Source organism: Rhinopithecus roxellana, chromosome 13 (assembly GCF_007565055.1).
Source record: "Rhinopithecus roxellana isolate Shanxi Qingling chromosome 13, ASM756505v1, whole genome shotgun sequence".
Lineage (NCBI taxonomy): Eukaryota > Metazoa > Chordata > Mammalia > Primates > Cercopithecidae > Rhinopithecus > Rhinopithecus roxellana.
The window spans coordinates 58,253,385-58,273,460 of record NC_044561.1 but is presented as its reverse complement, the minus strand read 5'-3'; the positions used below and the strand labels follow the sequence as shown (position 1 = coordinate 58,273,460).

General features: G+C 55.9%; 1 pseudogene; it reads left to right on the top strand.

Annotated features, from left to right (window-relative positions):
• Window positions 1-1,366: 1,366 nt before the first annotated feature.
• LOC104679459 lies at window positions 1,367-1,894 on the top strand (annotated as a pseudogene).
• Window positions 1,895-20,076: the final 18,182 nt, after the last annotated feature.

The following is a 20,076-nucleotide window of genomic DNA, read 5'->3' as shown; positions in this document are numbered from 1 at the left end:
GGATTTGGCATGAGTTGCATGGGAGCAGAGATTAGGAAAGGACCAATGTGTAAAAGAATACCTGGACGTCAGGCAACTCAGACCCTTTGTCCATTTTATGACAAGAATTACCTAGATCTTGTAGGAGGGAGAAATCGAAAGTGCCATTTTCTGGCTATTTGGAACCACTGTCGAGTTTGTGTTGGGGTCAAGCAGTATTGCAGAAGAAGATAAGGCATTTAGCGTTTAGGTTTTAGGTCAGGTGAGAGTTTAAGTTCTTGAGAACACAGGCTAAGGGAGAAGGAGGAGGAATGGTGGGTGGAAGCTTGCCTACACTGAAGGAGGTAAGCCCAGAGAAAAGAGAGGGTAAAGACACAGTGGGGGATGGGTGATACCTGCCACCCAGGGGAGGTGGTGCTTGCCACCCAGGGGAGGTGGTGCTTGCTACCAAGGTGAAGGATCAAGGCAGGCATCCCTGTGGTGTTCAGACACCTCTAAAATGTGGGTATAATCAGGCAGGCGTCCCCGCAGTGATTAAACACCAAGGGAAGACTGTCTTCCCGAGTCCATGACCGGCGCAGGAGTTTTTGGTTCACGGATAAAACGCCTCTCCTCTGTCTCTACCAGAAAAGGAAAGGAACTAAAATTAAGCGAAGAGAGAGATTGAAGGGTGGCACTGAAATTGAAAGGAGAAAGAGGTTGAGGAATAGTGAGAGAGATTGGAGAAGAGAGTAAAAAGAGGCCACTTACCCGATTTAAAATTGGTGAGATGTTCCTTGGGCTGGTTGGTCTGAGGACCTCAGATCGTAGGTGGATCTTTCTCACGGAGCAAAGACAAGAGGACAGGGGACTGATCTCCCAAGGGAGGTCCCCCAGTCCGAGTCACGGCACCAAATGTCACGCGCGTTCCTGTGAAGAGACCACCAACAGGCTTTGTGTGAGCAATAAAACTTTTTAATCACCTGGGTGCAGGTGGGCTGAACCTGAAAAGAGAGTCAGCGAAAGGAGACGGGTGGGGGGGCAGTTTTATATGATTTGTGTAGGTAATGGAAAATTAATCCAAGGGGTTGTTCTCTGGCAGGCAGGGGCAGGAGTCACAAGGTCCTTGGTGGGGAGCTTCTGAGACTCATTGTCCAGGAGAAGGAATTTCACAAGATAATGTCATCATTTAAGGCAGGAACCAGCCATTTTCACTTCTTTTGTGATTCTTCGGTTGCTTCAGGCCATCTGGATGTATCTGTGCAGGCTTGGGCTCAGAGACCTGACAGCTGCCATCCAGCAGCCATTACTGAGCTGTGGTCCAGAGCCAAGTGGCAGTAGAGCAAGGGGCATCAGGTACTGCCAAGTCCAGAGCCATTTCCATCCTGCAGAAAAAGACCCACCACCCGCAGCTTCTGCCATCTCTCTCCTCTTTTTTCCTCAGCCACAGGCTCCCAGACATGACAGCCATCATCAAAGAGATCGTTAGCAGAAACAAAAGGAGATATCAAGAGGATGGATTCGACTTAGAATTAACCTATATTTATCCAAACATCATTGCTATGGTATTTCCTGCAGAAAGACTTGAAGGCGCATACAGGAACAATACTGATGATGTAGAAACGTTTTTGGATTCAAAGCATAAAAACCATTACAAGACACACAATCTTTGTGCTGAAAAACATTATGACACCGCAAAATTTAACTGCAGAGTTGCACAATATCCTTTTGAAGACCATAACCCACTACAGCTAGAACTTATCAAACCTTTTGTGAAGATCTTGACCAATGGCTAAGTCATGTTGCAGCAACTCACCGTAAAGCTGGAAAAGGACAAACTGGTGTAATGATTTGTGCATATTTATTACATAGGGGCAAATTTTTCAAAGCACAAGAGGCCCTAGATTTCTAAGGCGAAGTAAGGGCAAGAGACTAAAAGGGAGTAACTATTCCCAGAGGTGCTATGTGTATTATTACAGCTACCTGTAAAAGAATCATCTGGATTAGACCAGTGGCACTGTTGTTTCACAAGTGTTTGAAACTATTCCAATGTTCGGTGGCAGAACTTCCAAGCCTCAGTCTGTGGTCTGCCAGCTAAAGGTGAAGATACATTCCTCCAATTCAGGACTCACACGATGGGAAGAAAAGTTCATGTACTTTGAGTTCTCTCAGCCATTACCTGTGTGTGGTGATATGGAAGTAGAGTTCTTCCACAAACAGAACAAGATGCTAAAAAAGGACAAAATGTTTCACTTTGGGTTATATACATTCTTCATACCAGAAACAGAGAAAACCTCAGAAAAAGCAGAAAATGGATATCTATGTGATCAAGAAGTTGATAGCATTTGCAGTATACAGCATGCAGATAATGACAAGGAATATTATTTTGTTAAAGTACTTACCTTAACAAAAACTGACCTTGACAAAGCAAATAAAAGACAAAGCCAATCATGGAGGAGCTCCTGACCCAGGCCCTGGCCTTGGACAATAGTCAGAAAGCTCTTCCTTTAATCAATGCAGCTGATATTGGCCAACACCTGTAAGCGCTGCCTAGAGAGGATATGAAATGACTAAATCTTGGCCCCAGTTCAGAGACAGTGTCTGGGGACAGACTCCCACTTTCCACAATTTCCCCAGGCCCACCCCCAAGTCCCTCCCTGCACAGGCACGTGAGCAGAGCAGACAGACAGCAGTCCTAGCCTGGTGGTGTCCACACCCAGGCTACCTGGCCATCTCAGACTCACCTATACCAGTCACACTGAGAATTCCTCAGAGGACACATTAGCCTTGTTTAACTCTATTTCCCCAGGACTCCTTCTCCCCAGCTCTACCCTGGGTGTACAGTCAGTCTCCTGGTCAGACCTCATCCATGCAAGCTGGTGAGCACACTCACAAATCCAGCTTCGTTCAAACAGCAAAATGATTCCCACACAAGTGACATCTGGCAGTTCTTGTGTCCAGCAACCCCATGGGACAGGCAGGACTGCGCAGGGCTCCACATTTCCAGGCCAGAAGCGGCAGCCTCACCCAGCCTACCCCAACCCCCAGTGCCAGCCTGAGCAGGAGAAGTACCCCCCAACTCCAGGCTCAGCCCTTTACAGGCTCAGCCCTGCAGACCTTATCAGTGCCTTGGCTGATGACCCCTCTATCCAGACATCTCAAGCTCAGCCATAAAAGGAAAGTGAACATGGCTCTCTCTGGCATATGCCAAGAGCTCATGCTCCAAAAAGGCTCTTGGACAGAACAAAGATGTTCACCCCTCCCCGCTGGTCCTTGCAGGTGCTGCTGAGACACTCCCATCCCTCAGGGATTCATGGGAGGGCACGATGTGACTGGAGCCCAGCACCCTGCATAGAGACCTTAGAAAGGTCTCTGTCACCTCCCAGTTCAACCTGCCCAGGAGGGTCCCGTGACCCATGCATCGTGCAGCTCCCAGGAAGCTGCCCAGGGAGGCCCTGTCCATACCCCTACAGCTGCAGAGCCCATGCCCATCTACCTTCTGGAAGGGGCAGCTTCTGCAGTGGGGATTTTAGGATGGGGCAGAGCTTTGGGGAGGGAGATGCCAGATGGAGGGAAGATCAGCGAATGTTTGGGAACCCGGCCTGTAGTTGCCAAGAAAGTTGGAAGACCTACTGAGCCTGTAGAAACTGAGGCCAGGCATGGTAGCTCACACCCAAGGCTTTAGGAGGCCAAGAAGGCAGGATTGCCTGAGGCCAGGAGTTTGAGACCAGCCTGAGGAAAAAAGCGAGACTCTCATCTCTACGAAAAATAATTTTAAAAAAATTATCTGGGCATGGTGGCATGCACCTGTAGTCCCAGGACCCACCTGGGACCTCGGTCCTGGTCCCAGGGTTCAGGAAGGGCCCCTGAACCCCTCAGAGGCTAAAGCAAGAGGTTCGCCTGAGCTCAGGAGTTAGAGGCTGCAGTGAGCTCTGATTGTGCCACTACACTCCAGCCTGGGCAACAAGAGCTAGAGCCTGCCTTTTCAAAAGCTGGGGAGAAGTAGGAGCTATACAGAACAGTAGTTGCCAAAGCCTGTGGCTCAGAGGCAGGGGTGGCTGCTCTGACCACTGCCCAGCCTGAGTGGCCCCACTGTGCCTCTTCCCCTTGGCCTTCAGCCCGCAAGGCAGCATCCTCACCTGCTTCACAGAAGCGGATTGCTCCCCAGGTTACTCTGCCCAGAGGAGCCCTGCAGAGCCCTGGGGTGCTGCAAGGAGCTGCTTCCTGTGTGTCAGGCTCCATCATCAGGCAGGTGTGCTCTGAGCCAATGCCCTAGGCTGGGCCACGGCGGGGACCCTGTCCAGGTGGCTGGGAGGGTATAGGAGTCCCTTAGGTCTAAGTCCATGGCTGAGGAGAAATCCTCAGGTGGGGGCAGCAGCATCTGGGCTGACTGTTCACCCCCAGCCCTGAGCCCGGTGGCTCTGCTGACTGGGAATCTCTGCTAATTGGCCCCCAGCACCTCCCGGGCTGAATGTTGCTCAAACATGTCAAACTTTCCACTTGACTGACAACCTGTCACTGTTTCATGAGGTTTCTGAGGTGTTCCCGGGACTTGGCAACCTTGGAAGTTGGATGAAGAACTCCAGGAAACTGGCAGGTCAGTCAGCAGCCAGAAGTGAGGCCCTCGCACTGGGGCTGTGAAGGACTGTGGGGATCACAGGAGGCCATGGGGCTCATGAGGGTCTGTGGGGTTCATGGAAGCCTGGGGGTACATGGAGGCCTGTGCGGTGCATGGGAACCTGTGGAGTGCATGAGGGTCTGTGGTGTGCATGGAGAACTGTGGGGTATGTGGGGGACTGCAGGAGTGCATAAGAGTCTGTGGAGTCCATGGGTAACTGTGGGGTTCATAGAGGGCTATGGAGTGCATGGAGGGCTGTGGAGTCAGAGAGGAAGAGCCCCTGAACCCCTGGGACCCCAAAGCCTTGTGGGGAAACTGACAGTGTGGATAAGCCCCACCCCACCATCACATTGGAGCCCCTATGCAGAGCAGGAGACTGCCCAGTTCTCTGGCCCTTCCCATCCTGATCTCTGTGTCTGCCAGAAGCCTTGCTCCATACCCAACCCAAGGCATCTGGTCCCGCAGGGTGGGGGACATGTCTTGCTGGGAGATATCTGTCTTCACTGTGCCCAGGTGCCCCAGGCAGGATTCCCTAGTGGGGGATCCCTCCGACGCCCCATGGTCCCACGTGCACCATCACTCTTCCGCATCAACCGGCCCACCAAGGCCGCAATTGCAGGACCAAGCAGAGGGCCCTCATCCATCAGTCTCCAATCCCCCACAGCCCAGGAGCCAGCCCCCAGCCAGTTCCCCCGCTCAGCCGTGTATCCTGTCTCCCAGCCTGGCTCCATCACTGGGGCCCCAGCCTGTGTCCAGCCTTTGGGGGGAGAGCGGGGGTGAGGTGCCAGGCAATGCCGCCACCCAACAGCCTGACATTTCCAAACAACCTGGCACCGCCTCCTCCGCGGGCAGGACCAGCACTGTCAGGAGCTCCCCAGGCTACAAACGCCAGCATTGCCACTCAGACGTGCAAGGGAGAGGCCCAGAAACCCTACCGGGCATCAGACAGCCCAGAATGGGCATGGGTAGTGGGGGCTGCCAGGGCCCTGGGACTGGTCAGCCTGCCCTGGAGACAGCGAGTTCCTGGCCGAGAGCCCAAGTGGCCACCCCTGGTGTCCCCCAGGATCCCCCATGGCAAGTATCCCACTGCAGCTCAGGGCAGGGTGGAAACCGTGCAGCCCTGGGCAGGATGGGCCATCCAGGGCCCTCTCACTGCCCTGCCCTGCCCCTCCCCACTGCTGTGCAGCTCTGCCACTGCTGGACTCTGTCCCACAGCGACCCACATACCCTGATGATCCAAGCCATGTTGGCCCCAGGAGGTCTTCCCACCCACAATGCTGAGCCCCAGCTGGAAAGTCATCCCCGGCACAGGCACCAGGGACAGGCAGTGCTCAGTCCCGTATGATCAGCTGTTGTTTCTGTTTAAAGCGTAAACAGGCTGGGTGCAGTGGTTCACACCTGTAATCCCAGCACTTTGGGAGGTCAAGGTAGGAGGATCGCTTGAGCCCAGGAATTTGAGACCAGCCTGGGCAACATAGAGAGGCCCTCTCTGTAATTAAAAAAAAAAAAAAAAAAAATTCACTGGGTGTGGTGGCACATGCCTGTAGTCCCGGCTATTCAAGAGGCTGAGGCAGGAGGATTCCTTGATTGCAGGAGTTTGAGGCAGCAGTGAGCTATGATCACACCACCACATTCTAGGCTGGGCAACAGAGCCAGATCCTGTCAAAAAAAAAAAAAAAAAAAGTGATGCCCAGAGCTAGGCATAAGGAGCTGGAGCCGCATCCCTCAGGTAATATGCCCAGAGGGTCTCGCCCACCAGTGCTGCATTTCAGGTGGGACAGCAATGACCAAGTGGCATCATGTGAATGACTCATGGGTGTGAGAGCCATGCACGGCCCACTGCATTCCACTCCATGCTTGATTTTCAAGCATTGCACCCAGCCTGTTCACCCTTTAAACATAAATAACTGAGCCACTGTCTGTCCCTAGAATACACTTAGGACAGTACTGGTCTATGATAATAGGGCTCAGAAAACACAGGGCTTTTCCTAATCAGTTTGAAAGATCTCAATGCTACATGTGAGAGGTTCTGCCACCCATGACACTGAGGCGGAGTGACTCGCCCCAGGTCCCAGAGGACACGACCCTGCGAGGACCCACCCCTGACTTAGGAGTCCAGTTTCACTGATGCAGGCGGGCCGAGTGCAGGACAGGGCTTTCGAGCCCTGTGGTCACCCAGACACACTGGACCCAGCCACCGCCCTCTGACAGTTGCCCCTGGTGGTCACCTTGGCAGCAGCCAGGCCAGGTTTGGGGGCCCTTGGCGTACTGCTGAAGGGCCAGGCTGGGTGGGCTGGGGTCTCTCTAGGGTGGGATCTCAGAGCCTTGGCAGAGCCAAGGGCCTGAGGACCATGACTGTCCCATGAGGGCCAGGGCCTTAGGCAAGAAGCCAGGGCAGGGCATGACTGGAAAGCCCCCTTTCAGCCCTGCCATGAGCAGGGAGCCACAGGCCACCTTAGGGGTCCACATGTGACTGCACAGCCTCTGGATGAGGGAGTGTGCCGGGGGTGGCAGGGTGGGCCTATAGCAGGGTCACTGGGCGAGACTGCCAGCGGGAGGGTCCAGGGACGTGGGATCCCAGCAGGGCAGGAGCAGAGTGTTGAATTGCAGGGACAGAGGGAGTCCTGGAGACCGAGGTCAGCGTCTGCGTTGGCAGTACTGCACCAGTGGGCAGCAGATCTGGGTGTGAGATGCCCCAGCTGGGGACCAGGTTGGGAATCAGAGCAGTGGGAGGAACAGGACATTGCCAGGCAGTGAGGAGAGCCCTACACCTGCTCACCCGGACACCACTCTGACCCAGTGAGGCACCATGCCTACGTGCAGATCATCCAGGATGAATGGTGGGCAGGGCTGGGACACAAATCCCAGGATAGCTGGGCAGAGGAGCAGGAAAGGGCGGTCTCTGCAGGGAGAGAAGCCAACCCCTGGCCTAGAGGGTCACTGGGGCTGGGGGAGCCCACCTCCTGTCGCTGTCCCATCCAGCCCCTGTCCCCATAAGCAGCCAACCAGGCATCCAGGAGACCACCCGAGACGGGGAGGCGCTCAGTCAGAGCTGTGTGCTGGCCTAGCAGTATCCAAGAGGCACAGGCTCTCCCTGGGTGAAGGACCACAGGGCCTGGTTTAGCCACTGACTCAATCATACTAGGGTCAAGGTGGGACAGGATCCACTCTGTGGTTCAGGTACCCCCATCCCCCACTCCTGAGCTATTCTGACATCCAGTCCACTCTACCTCCCCTGCCCACCTCCCCTCCATTCCCCCACCTCCCCTCCCCTGCACCAATCACACCTTCCCTGCCCACCTCCCCTCCCATCCCACCCTCCTCATATCTACATTTGCACAGATCCGAGTGGCCTCAAGCCCAGGCCAGGAGGTCCTCCCAGTGAGAGACCCAGCGTCCCCTCTGACAACCAAGGCTTCCCTCCCTATGAAGTGGGTCACACCTGGTCCCTCCCTCCTGGGGATGGGGGTGCTCAGAAGGCAGATGAACTTGTTCCTCCCGCTAAGTGACCATGGCTGGCCATGGCCCCCAGCACACAGGACACATGGTCCTACCCTTCAAGATGCTGCTGCAGTGTCTTCCAGCGGGTCACCCTCAGCCCACCTGGGGTCACACCATCATGTGGGAGGCCAAGGGCTGCAGCATTGGAGCCAGTTGGGTATGAATGTGGACTGAGACCTCACCCAGGCTGCCCTGCCCTCAAAGGTAGTCCCGCCCCTCAAGGGTTCTTGCTGGGTCATGGCCACCCACACCTGCTAATGGAGCTGCCAGCCTCAGCACGAGCCAGTTGGTGGCTGACTGATGGGTAATTGTTTTGTTTTACCTCTGAACAGCCCGAGCCCCATAATTTGGAGGCATAAATCCCAGCCTGTTGGGTTTGGCTGGCATGGAATGACACCCAAAATTAAATAAAAACATTATCGATTAACATTCCATAAAAACGTTCTGAGCAAAACCCCGCCACAGGGAAGCGCGTCTCCATCTCCGAGTGGGCTTCCCAAGGGCTCGATGAGGCCTGCCTTGGGGTGGCGCGATGCCAGGTCTGGCAGCACAGGCTGCCCTCTTCTAGAGAGACAAAGCTCCTCGCCGGCCCGTGTCGCCTAGCTCAGGTCCACTCTGCTCACCCCAGGGCCACCTAGAGGTCACTTATGAGCAGGTGTGGTCACAGGTGCCGGGCACTGAGCTTGGGGCAAACACCAGCCCTCACACCCCACAGAGCCCACAGCAACCACCTCCCAGTCCCCCTTCTGCTCTGGGCACCACCTCCCCAACAAGCTGGTAGGCCAAGCCCCGTGTCAGGGGCCAGCGTGGGGAACCAGCACCAAGACAGCGCTCGGCAGGCTCTCCCCACGTGCCTGCGGGTGCACATGTCCCTACGCCTCCAAGCGCCCACCCCTCATAGGCAGACTGCTGTGGCCCCAGGCCCTCAGTGGGGAGCATGGGTGCCCGAGGGATCCTAAGGTTCACTGGGAAGAAGTGTGCCCCACCCCAGGGCCTCTCTGGCCCCAGCCTCCTCCCTTTGGGCTACAGGGAGGCTCCACCAGCCTTGGCACCGAGTCCTGGACAGATGGTGCGGAGGAGCAACATCCTGCCCACAGCTGGAAAAAAACCTCTGAAGGGCTGGGAGGGCACCTGAGGATGAGGACATGAGGAAGCAGAGGGTGCAAGTCCCCAGACACGGCTTCCCGCCAGTCCCAGTGGACATGACAGTCGCCCACAGGAGCCATGCTGGCCTTGAGGAACAAAGAACCCAGGGTCCCACCAGACTCATGCAGTGGATACCTCCAGGCTCCGGCTGCAGCTGGGCAAGGTTCTGCCCACTGTGGAGGGGTGGCTTGGGGCCCCAATGCCCGGCCACAAGCTGAGCACCTCCTCCTGACTGATGCGCAGCCCGCGTTAGGACTCAGTGCCTGAAGAGCCGCTTTCCCGTGGGGCGGATGCCTAACTCAATTGCCTCTGTGCTCTGCTTCGAGACTTGTGATTGTGATTTTTTTCTTATTGTCACTATTTTAAGGCTCCTCTGCGATGCTCTCTGGGTTCCCCAGAAGGAGTGCGGCCTCATGGTACACAGTAGAGCTGGGGCTCCCAAGGCCTTCTCTGAAGAGGTAGGTGACCCCACAGACCACCTACCCATCGCACTCACCCACCGCACTCGCCGAGGGGGGTCCCAGAGGGCAGAGGTTCTCTGGGCAGGCAAGGCAGGGAGGACCCAGCGTGATGCTCAAGGGACCTGAGAGGTGGGGCCCTCAGGGTCAATACTACAGCTGGCAGCATGGTGTGACCTTGGCTTCAAATGTGGCACAGATCATTTGGGGAGTATCCGCTGGTCCCAGCAGGAGGACTTCAGTCAAAGGGTGCCAAGGGGGATCCGGGGGAAACCTGACGCGACGGGCACATTCCTGAGAGAGTGTAGCCTGCTGCATAAAGGTGGAGGCTGCCTTGGAGAAAGCAAACTTGGGGCGGCCACATGCAGCCCCCGGGCTCCAGGCCTCATCCCCTCCCCAGGCGCTCAGCGGGAGCTGCACCCGCATTGGGAATTTGGGACAAGTCCGGCTGTGTCGAAGAAATTCAACACAATTAGCCCCTAAAAAAAGCATTTGAAGTGTTTACTTCAGGGCGGTGTTCCTGGTTTTTAAAGCAGATGGGGAAATGAAGTGGTGGGAATGACAAGGCGGGAACAGATGCACAGGGACCCTGAACCGAATTCGTAAGTCAGTAGACTATCAGAGAACATCTTCTGCAGGTGCCGTAATGAAAGGACATGAAGGCTACAACTGATGAGCCAATCCCCATGCGCCCACCACGCGGGCTACACCCCTGCACTGCCTGACATCCCGGCAGCCCCTGCCTCCAGTGCTGGCCTGACAGAAACACCCAAGCCCCACCCCTGGTCATGATGACTTCCTGCCAAGCTTTCAGCAGGCATTTTCTCAGCAGCTCCCTGCAACATTTACAGTCACAAGCCCACTTTTCAGGAGAGGAAACTGAGGAACGGGGAGGCTGAGCCTGAGGGACCTGCCCTGTTGGGTACACACCCCCACAAGCCCTGGATCCCTGATCCACAGCCCAGAGGCGCAACCTAAGAGGTGGGTTTGGCGCGTCTGGACGACCGTGGACCCTCTTGTACAGGAGGGGCTCCAGGTAGACTGACGAGCTCTCCCCTTCCAGCAGGTGAGGTGTGGAGGGAGAAGGAAGAAGGGGGAGAGTGTTTACCTGCCAGGAGCATGTAGACTGGGTATGGGGCCAGCCTTTGCTGAGTACGGGCTGGGCGGGGACCTGCAGGTAGGTTGTACATGGGGCAGCCCATGGGCCCCAGGAGGGAACCTGGAATAACCGAACATACAAAATCACATGCATTTGGCCGGGCACGGTGGCTCACGCTCGTAATCCTAGCACTGTGGGAGGCCAATGTGGGAGGATCACTTGAGGTCAGGAGTTGGAGACCACTCTGGCTAACATGGCGGAACTCTACTAAAAATACAAAACAATTTGCCAGGTGTGGTGATGCATGCCTGTAGTCCAAGCTACTTGGGAAGCTGAGGCAGGGAAACTACTTGGACCTGGGAGGCGTAGGTTGCAGTGAGTCGAGATCACACCACTGCACTCCAGCCTGGGTGACACAGTGAGACTCCATCTCAAAAAAATAAAATAAAATAAAATTCACATGCATTTGATGAATCTTCTAGCTCCGACAGGAGCCCAGCGTTCACAGCAGTTGTGGACTGTAAAATGCACAAGATGAAATGTTTGTGACAGCTGTGAAGTCCTTATTTTCTCCTCAGCTGCAGTGGAAACACTGGACAGCAGGGGCGTGGGCGCCAAGCCTCCCCATCCCCTGCTGGCCCTGCCCCTGCCGCACATGCTCATGTGTGCCCTGTGAGTGCCCAGCAAGACATGGGGACCCAGGGAAGAGTCCAGCTCACACCTGCCCTGTGCAACTCATGGCCTCCTCAGGCAGACATACGGGGTCAATTAAATGCTGCAACAAGCCTTTTACTTGAACACAAACACCATCAGAGTGATTGATGTCATAGCAGAGGAGGGCAATGGGGCTGTGGTGCCCAAAAGAGGTATTTCAGGGGCCTCGTGGAGTTGGGCTCCAAGGCCTAGGTAGGAGCTTACCAGTGTAAGCAGCACCAGTCACCCTCCTTTGTGGCACTGGCGCTGGATGGGACTCAAACTCGTGTTAGAAAGCCCCGAGTCAGACCCTGACCCCAACCTCCACTGGACCTCACACGGGCCTCCCCACAAGATTTGAGAAGATGGCAGGGGAATGAGGAACACAAGCCCGGCTACCTCCTGCTGCATGACAAAGCAGCTGGTCTCTTGTGTGCTTGGTCTGTGGGTCTGGAGTCTGGGCAGGGTCCAGCAGGGCAGTGTGGGTGGCTCTTCTGCTGCGCGTGGCATTCACCGGGCACTCAGTGTACTCAGCCCCAGCTGTGTGCACAGGCCTGGCCTCCAGGCTAGGTGCAGGGCTGAGCCCCACAAGCCTTCCCGCTCCATGGGCTCTCCCTGCTGGTCAGATTTCTTCGAGGCCGCTCAGGGCCAAGAGCAGAAAGTGGAACGGCCAGGCTTTCAGGTCCTGCGGTGCAGCGTAGCACCATGTCCACCCAACACTGATGGTCAAAGCCAACCCAGGCCTGCCTAGGTCCAGGGAGAGATAAAGACTGACAGACTCACAGAGCGTCAAGGAATATGTGGCCACCTTTAGTGGCCCCATTGAGTTTCTGCAGGATGGACTCAGTACAAACTGCTGGGCAGTGAAGAGAAACAGCCCTCCTGGACCCCAGCCAGGAGCCCGAAGGTGCCTGTGAAACAGGACCATGGCCCCCAGCTCCTGGGTGGGCATGGTGTGCAGTAACTGGTTCCTCAGGGAGTGGAGCCAAGCTTGGGGACCCCCCCCCCCCCCGGCGAGGCAGGGTCTTGGTGCTGAAGCGGGATTTGGACCCACTTTTTCTACATTCCAACTCCTTTCCCAACGTCAGCCTCCCTTGATGCCCTCTCCCCAAAACGCCCCCTGACCAGCACAGCCCTCTTCCAGGTGCTGCAGGCAGACTTCTCCCTGTTCCTACGCCACCTGCCCAAGGTCCCCCAGCTCTTGCATGGCAGAGGGAAGACATGAAGCCAGTGTCCCCGACTCCAGGGCCATGTTCTTGGCCCCAGCCTGGCCCCCTGCATGCATCTACATCTGCTGTCTACACTTGGTACCTGCCACTCTTCTCCACGGCCCCACTGTCCCACAGCAAGACAGAACCCTGATCAGGCTCCCTGCACAGATGGAAGGGTGCTGCTCCTCCCACCCTCTGCCCAGGTAGGGTCTCTGTAAAGGCTGCTCAGAGCCCCAGGAAGTTGACTGGAGGGCAGGATGGCACCTGGTGTGATGGGGCCACTGTGCAGGTTGGAGCTGCTTGGGACCTGGATGGACACAGCCCCACAGCATACAGGGCTTAGGCAGGGTAGCCATGATCCTCCCTCAGGCACCCCCGCACTGGGGTGTGTGTTGTTTGTGTGGGCACAGTGCCCAACTGGACTGCCCCAGCCCTCCAGGCCTGCAGTGTTGTCACTTCCAGAGTGCTCCAGCTGTGGACAAGGCCGCTCTCCAGGGGATGTTCAGTATGCACAGAGCACCCCCCATCCCGTGCCCGGCCTGTCTTTTGGGTCAGGCCCCTGCAGAGGCAATCTTGCTAAACATGCCCCAGATTTGCCCTCTGTGCAAACAGCAGCAACTGCTGCTTCTGAGGATGAGGGGCTCAGAGACTTCCACAGTGAGGGCTTCCGGGGCTGTGTCCTTCTAAGTAGGAACATGGCAGGTGGCACCTCGCCCCCACCCGCCCCAGACACCAAGCTGCAGAGAGTCCCTTGGAGAATACAACTGGGTGGTGCTGGCACCTGCTGCGATCTCCTGAGATAGCCAGTCCCTCAGAGGCATCAAGCTGATGTCACGGACATGATGGTGCAGCATGGGGACAAGGTGCGTGTGGCCATGGCCGTGGCCCTGGTCCCAAAGAGGAGGACCCGGACAGCAAACATGCTTGAGAGAGAGCTGGGCCCAGCAATCCACACACCAGAGACCTGCCTTTGGTTCCACAGCTCCGGGGCAGAGTGGGCCTTTGCCACCTGAGTTGGCCTCCATGGGGAGGCTGCTCCTGCCTCAGACCCACCAAGCCCAGCCTGGGAGCCCAGTGCAGGGAGGCCTGTCCAGGGCGGCCCCTTCACCGCCCACTTTGCCACTTCCTCACCCCACTCAAGCCCCCTATGGGATTGAACCAAGAGTCTGGGCTGGCCGGGTGTGGTGGCCTAGGCCTGTCATCCCAGCACTTTGCGAAGCCAAGGTGGGAGGATCACTTGACGCCAGGAGTTCGAGACCAGCCTAGGCAATGCAGTGAAAGCCCATCTCTACAAAAAAAGTTAAACACTAGCCAGGTGTGGTGGTTTGCACCTATAGTCCCAGCTACTTGGGAGGTTGAGACAGGAGGATCACTTGAGCCCAGGAGTTTGAGGTTGTAGTGACCTGTTACCACACAATTGCACTCCAGCCTGAGTGACAGGGCAAGACCCCATTTAAAAACAAACAAAAAAGTTTCTCAATATTGGCCAGGCGTAGTGGCGCACACCTGCAGTCCCAGTTACTTTAAATGTCAGCCGGGCATGGGGGCGTGCACCTGCAGTCCCAGTTACTTGGGAGGCTGAGGTGGGAGGATCACTTGAGCATGGGCGTTCAAGCCTACAGTGAGCTGTGGTGGTGCCACTGCTCTTTAGCCTAGGTAACAGATCAAGACTCTATCTCTAAAAATAATAATTTAATTTAATCTTAAGACTCTGAGGTGATAAACCAGCCATGCACAATGCCATTGGCCACTGGCAGAGGACACCCTGAGGCTGCCCTGGACACAGGGCCATCAGGGTGAGAGGCTGGTGCCAGAGACTGGTGGGTGCAAGGTATCATCCCAGCATCCATCCCCAGCCTGTCTCACCCCTGCTGGCCACCCCCACTGGCTCCCAGCCCTGCCCCCCATCCTGGAACTTCCAGCTCCCGAGGAACCAGTGGCTCCTCACGAGGTGGCCTCTGCCCGACACCTTCCCAGAGTTCCTGCCTCGGCCCCCACTGCAGGCCCCAGAAAGCGTCTTGTAGCCCCTGTGGAGCCTGAAAGGCAGGACCATGGGAGGAACGGCATGTTTCTGGGGTGGGGGGTCCCTCCTTTCCTTTCTCTATTTTTTCTGCATTTTCCAAATGCTGATGCACCAGTTTGAGTTTCTCATGGAGTTGGAACAGGAAACCTCAGCAGGAAGCGATCAGGCTGCACTCAGGCGTGCAGAGGAGCTGGAGGCCAGGGGCCCACAAGGGGAGTCCTCCTCAAGGGACCTGGGAAGGGCCTCGTTGAAGTACTAGGTGGGCTGAGGGCTGGCCAGTGTGGGCTCAGTGTGGCCCCGGGTGCAGCTGCCCAGTCAGGCCACACTGTCCTCCAAGATGAAGATGGATTCTGCGTCCCTCCCTGGGGGGCTGCGCCTGCCTCATTTCATGGCCGCTGCAACAGTTGCATTAACTTGTATCTAACGGGACGCTCAGCTATTGGACATGAAGCAATTCCAGTTTAATTATGTTGGGAGAAAAGCTGAGTGTTGGGAGAGAACCTGAGGCAGAGCTTGCATGTCTGCTCGACTTGCTGGCTCTTTGTTTCTAGCACTCTCATTATCTCAAGTAGTCATATGTTTCAAAGAAAATGCTAAACTCTCTTGATACACTTCTTCCTTTCAACCCCCACATCCTCACCACCTGTTTCTTTGAGCACCAATAAATAGTGTGGGCTCCCAGAGCTCAGGACTTTCACAACCTCCACACTCGCAACGGCCCCCTGGTCCCACTTTCTCTCTCAAACTTTTTCTCATTCCTTAGACTCCACCAGACTTCATCACCCCCACGACCTGGTGTTGGGTCTGATCACCCCAAAAAATTAGGCGTCAGGAAGCTGGGCATTAATTGAAGTAACAAAAGACTCAGCACAACACAAGCTGGGCCCTGCTCAGAGAGGCTGTGGTCTAGACATGAAAGGCTGAAGCACAGGACCCAGGCCTGGCACTGTTCACATGTCCACATGCCCTGGCTCACCACCCACCTGGAGGCCACCTAGGCCTTGCACCCTGACCTCCCTGGCCACCATGGCCCAGGCTCAGCCTCGCTGGGCTGGGCTTTGTGTGCTGAGTCCCCAGGGGCAGGAGATGGGGACTCAGCATGCAGGACAAGAGCAGTGGCACCCAGGAATGGCCACAAGGTCCCAGCAGCCATGGAGACCCGTCACACACCAGCACCTGGCTTTGGCCAAAGCCCTTTCCCCACTCCCCTCCAGCCCTCCCTCCACTAGAATTTGGATACCCCTCCATGGACACAGACCCTGGCTACCCTCAGCTTCCTCCTCCCACCCCACCCCAGCGAGGAGCCCACAGGAGATACCTAGGGACACACCAAAGGCAGAGTTCACAGAAGATGAAACAAGGATACCAAAGCCAGAAGTGCCACCCGCAGTGGACTCAGGCTGCCATACTGGCCCCTCCTGGCCTCTACTTTTGACCTTTGCCCCACAGCCTGCGCCCCTCCGCTCCCTCCCTCCTCTCACTCCTGTTGGGCCTTTGCCCGTCCAAGGCCATGAACACAAATCATGTGAGGTTTGCCTCTGTTGTATTTATGAAGACATTTTATATGCCTTTTTATTGTTGTTTTTTGTTTTTGTTTTTTTGTTTGTTTTGAGACAGGGTCTCACCCTGTCACCTGGGCTGCAAAAGTAATGGTGCGATCTCAGCTCACTGAAGCCTCCACTTCCAGGGCTCAAAGGATCCTCTCACCTCAGGCCCCCAAGTAGCTAAGACTATAGGCATGTACTACCATGCCCAGCTAATTTTTGTATTCTTTTGTAGGGAGGGAGTTTCCTTCCCTATGTTGCCCAGTCTGGTCTTCAGCTCCTGGGCTCAAGCAATCCGCCTGCCTCAGCCTCCCAAAGCATTGGGATTACAGGCATGAGTCAATGCACCCACCCTGTGACTTTTTAAGAGCAAGTGAGTTGGGGCCTTTATGTTTCTTTTTTGAATGAAAAACAGAAAACTAGATTACAATCCCCAGTCAACTGCCCCCACATCGGCTGCCTCTGGGTCTCCTCTGTCTGGGCCTGCACTTGGGGCCTCACAGCTGTGATGCTCTTGGCACCAGACCAGGCTCCAGGCTGCGAGGCCAGAAGAGAACCTCAGGTGCTCTGGTCTAAGGCATTTCTTCCCAGTCCCTGAACAGCATCACCTCCTCCTGCCTTGATGTTCTACCTCTTGATGCTCTACCTGCTCTTCGCCTTTGCTTCTCCGCTGAGGCTGGACGGAGAAGTCTGGCCTCAGCTACCTCCTACAGAGGTGCTGACATCTGCTGCCCAGTGGGCCTCGGGTTGCGTCCAGGCCTCAAAGCCTATGTAAGCCAAGGGTGTAGCACTGACCAAAGGGCCCTTCCCTCTTGCACTCACTCACTGGGGGCTGACTGGGCAGGAGCCCTGGCTCCCCAGTTAAACTTAGTCCTGCCAGCCCAGGGTCCCTGGTGCAACACTGAGAGGACCCCAGCCACGTGACAAGGGTAGGTGGTCTCCACAGAGCACTGGCTGCTGCTGGCCCCAAGACACGCACCCTTGAGCCTCCCATCAGACCAGCAGGATCCTGGTTCCGTGAGGCCTCTGGGTTCAGCCAGGGGGTGAGAATTCGGGGACACCCAGGCAGCAAGTAGCAGACCTTTCTGGAAGGACCTGGACAGCGGTTCTGTACGAGGGGCCCGTGGCTGGGCCCAGAGTGGGGGTTCCATGGCTGTGTTGTATCCAGACCGTCCCTGCACCAAGGTACTCAATGCCTTCCTATCGACGTTTCCCATAAGGGTGATTTTATTTTCCCCATCAGTCAAGACCCAGCCCTGCCTGTGCGCTTCTGCAGCCCTGTGCAGAAAGCTTCCAGCCTCAGCCTGGGCCCAGTTTCTCATCCCCCATCTTTGTGAAGAAGCATCCCTGGAGCCAGTGAAGCCTGGCTCCCGCCCCCTCATTTAGTGCTGGCTGTGCAGAGGCAAGCAGTTAAGTAGAGGGAGACTTGCATGGTCCTGTACAGCAATCGTGCCGGCCCCCGCACCAGTTGCCCACCCTCCCTCCTACTGTGTTTCTGATGGTTCTCTCAGAGCAGATGTGGGTGGGCCCAGTGATGGTTTTTAGGTCCCCAATTCTGCCCCGCCTGCCACTTGGGTGATCTTTGATAAGTTTCAGACCCATCCTGTTCCCCCAGCTATCCCTGGGTGCTACCTGCAGGAAAGAGGCCTGGCTCAGGCTCAGTGAGAGACAGAGAACATTGCATCTCAGATGTCGGCATGTTCATTTTCCAGTTTCTAATCCTCTTTATAAAAGAACAAAATAGAATAAAGTCAGATTCTGCATGGAGGCTGCAGGAAGGCAGGGGTGATTGCCTGGGAAACCCTGGTCCTTGGGGCTGCCCCATGGTGTGCCCAGGGGTGATGGTCAGGAGGCATCTCCATGGGGCACCAATGTTCAGGGTATAGCGGTGGGACTGTGTCTGCCTGTGGGCCGGTGTGTGGATGCTCAGGGCTAGCTTGGGGATAACAGTGTTTGACACGCTAATGCTTTTGCTTAGACTAGAAGTTATTCCTAAAACTATGGTCTCAAAAGATGCTCCCCACAAAAAAGGAGTTCTAGTATCCATCGGGTTTGATCAGTCCCAGGCTCTTCCTGTGTTGGGGCTGAGTCGGCAGGGGCAGCAGACATGGCATGGCGCGAAGGTGTGCTTCTGAGCATCACACTTGGCCCTCCTCTCCCAGGAGCCTCTCGTTGTCCCTGTCCTTCCTGCCTTGGCTGCCCCCCGTGCTGGAGCTCCCACAGTTCTCCATGCCATCTCCTCACCTTGGCAAGTCCCTCTCCTGGATGGAGGTTAGACAACACCCTGTCCCACCCTGCAGGCACTGCCCCAGGCTCTGAGTCATAGGCAGAGTCCCTCCTTCTCCTTTGGGATTTTTTTTTTTTTTTTTTTTTTTTTTTTTTTTTTACCAGAATGTGAGATCCTGGTTGGTTTCCTTTGGTTGTTTCCAATCCATAAAAGGTGCTTGCTGCATGGCAGCTTGAGACATCTGAATGAGTTACGTGGTGAAATGTTATTTGGAAGAGACAGTTGAGGAGTTCCCAGGCAGCGTCTTCCTCAGGGCATGTCCGTCAGAGTGGCTGGTTGGCCCCAGATGACCCTGCAGAGCCCATGGGTCCCGGGGCAGGAGTCGTATCACAGGCCCCTGTGGATGGTCACCCAGCTCATCTGTCCTTGTCGCCAAAGCATGCCTGCCTCCAGCTGGGTGCAGACTCAGCCTGAGTTTCACACGTTTGTTATTTAGCATCCATTCGGGGACTGGCCTCATGCCAGTCACACTGTTTTAGGAACTTGGGATAAAAAACATTGACAAGTCTGGGCACTCAAGTACTAGGAAGCCAAGTTAGATACTCCTCTTCCCCAGCAAAACTGCCAAGGTGTGGATACAGAGGATGGTCTCAAAATGCCCGCTGCTGTCCCCAGGGAGGTCAGCCATTCTCCTTTTTATCCACCAAGCGGTGGTCAGGCACCCACTGTGTGTCACTGGAATGACTCATGAGTGGGGCCCTGAAGGGGCAGAGTCCAGGTGGGAAGAGTGTGCTCAGGGCAGCAGGGATTGGGCCAAGCAGGCGGCATCTCCTGTAGTGTCTCTACCCTGGATGGGAGCTGGAGTAATGGACAGAGTGGAGAAGCAAGTGGCTTCAGGTGGTCTTCACCATGAAACCGACACTGAAAGCCCAGTCACCAAGAGACCATATCAAGGCCCCATGGCTGGGGTTAAGTGTGTGGTCGGGGATGAGCAGCAGGGCCCTGTGGGGAAGGAGAGTTCTGGCAGTCCAGGACAGCGGCTTCCCTTTGTCTTTCAGCTACTGTATGTTGCCAGGAAACTCTAAGGCAGGGGCTATTCAACAAGCTCATGAAGATGATCTTCTATGGGCAGTTTGTAGCTGGTGAGGACCAGGAGTCCATCCAGTCCCTGATCTGGCAAAACAGGGCCTTTGGTGTCGGCTCCATGCTGGACTATGGAGTGGAGGGGAACCTGAGCCCCGAGGAGGCTGAGCACAAGGAGATGGAGTAAGGCCTGCCCGATGTCTGCACGCGTTCTGACGATGACCCCGGAGCACCCAGTGGGAGCAGGTGGGACGTCTACAGCTGCTGGGCTTCAGCCTCAGCTGGGCAGAGGCCAAGGCTAGGAGAACTTGGTCAGCCCAACTACCGACAGCCCTCCTGGGTTCTGCCTGGAGTTCTTGCATTTTTGCTTCATGCAGATGGCAGCTCTCAGCTTTCACGGGAGGCCTGGTGTGCGTGAGGCCTGAGGAAGACAAGCACAGAATGGCCCTTGGCCCTATCTAGCCCACTGCCTGGAGGAGCACAAGCACCAGCACATGAACCAAGCACTCTGCAAA